The following is a 1,730-nucleotide window of genomic DNA, read 5'->3' as shown; positions in this document are numbered from 1 at the left end:
GAGATGCCCAGGAGGTGGGTGCTGCTGGCAGAGGGAGTGTGGACATGAAGTGACAGCATATTAAGATGCAAGGAGGATGACCTGGGCTGCTGTGCCACAGTCCCCTGTAGAAAAGACGGTGGGCAAATGCAAGGCCAAGGAGGCTCCTGGTGCCATCACTGCCCCCATCCCCTCTCTGCATCCCACCTCCCCGTGTCCTACTGAAAGGAGGCTACCAATGTGGAGCACGAAGAGCAACCCAAGAAGAACAATTAATGACCTCCCGGGGACAACATTTAATGGCAGCAAAACCTTGGAATGTCTGTGACTAGACTATTCATCCTGCATCTTTCAGTATCTGCCTATGAATGGGGAAAGTTCCAGAAGGCACTTCAGACTGCAGCTAAATAATAATCAACACTTACAGGGTGTTTACTTACTCTATGCCGGGTGCTGTTCTAAGTGTTTTATATATACTAACTCATTAAAGTTCAGACTACCATATAAGGCGGGTGTGATTATTGCTCCCTCTTGTGCTGGGTTGAATAGTTCCCCCCTCCAAAATCCATCTTCACCTGGAACCTCAGAATGTCACCTTATTGGAAACAAACTCTTTGCAGATGTAATTATTCAAGTGAAGATGAGGTCATACTGGATTAAGGTGGGCCTGATGTCCTTATAAGAAGAGGGATATTTGGACACAGGGAGAAGGCCATGTGGAAACAGAGGCGGAGACTGGAGTTATGCTGCCACAGCCAAGGAACGCCAAGGATTGCCAGCAACCACCAGAAGTTAGAAGAGGGAAGGAAAGATGCTTCCCCAGAACCTTCAGAGAGATCAGGAACCTGCTGACACCTTGAATTTGAACTTCTAGCCTCCAGAACTGTGAGAGTAAAATCTCTGTTGTTTTAAGCCACCAGTTGTGGTCATCTGTTACGGTGGCCCTCGGGTACTCAGACACCACCTTCCAGAGGAGACATCCACAGTTCAAAGCGGTCAGAACACCTGCCTGAAGCCACACAACTAGGAAGTGGTAGAGGCTGTAGCCATCAGGGCTGCTGGAGTAGGGATTGGGGGTCTGGAGCCGGTGAGGGGGTTTCAGTCTTGGGATTCAGTCCTGTGGTTCTGGCAGCCCCTGACACCTGTTCTGGAAGCCCAGATGCCCTGCTGACTGGGGGGCAGAGTCTCCTCAGCACTACTCTGCCCAGGATGGCTTTGCTTCTGGGATGGAGCTGACTATAGCTGGAAGTTGCCTTTACTACCTGCCTGAGGCTGCTCTACCGGAAGTCCCACCCTCCAGGCTGAGGTCTTCCTTCTGCCTGTTCTCCTTTCCGTATGCTGTTCACTAGCTCTCCCCTGGAGATGGAGGCTTCTGCCAGGCTCCCAAGCATCGTGAGAGTTGACTGGCACAGCGGGCTACCATGTACGTCCCTGGCTGGGCTGATGTTCCTCTACCCATAGTGCTGTCCCCAAACCACCTCATGATGAGTCTTTTGATTTATTTAATTGTTTCTAGCTTATCGTTATGAAAGTAATAGGCATTCATCAATATTCAGGAATAGGGAAATGTAGGAGCTGGAGCCAATCACGGTTCCATCTCCTCAGTGCAAAGGTATTCACATTTCTGTGCCTCTCTTTATTGTCTTTTGTTCTGAGTGCCTTTCTGCCTGTTCTCCTCTGTTAGGATCATCTCTCAATTGCCCTTTTTGTAACAAGATTAGTCCCCATGTCTCAAATTTCATATGACACCA

This window comes from Trichechus manatus, unplaced genomic scaffold (genome assembly GCF_000243295.1).
Source record: "Trichechus manatus latirostris isolate Lorelei unplaced genomic scaffold, TriManLat1.0 scaffold00031, whole genome shotgun sequence".
Classification (NCBI taxonomy): Eukaryota; Metazoa; Chordata; class Mammalia; order Sirenia; family Trichechidae; genus Trichechus; species Trichechus manatus.
The sequence above is the reverse complement of the archived record's forward strand: the minus strand, read 5'-3'. Positions refer to the sequence as shown.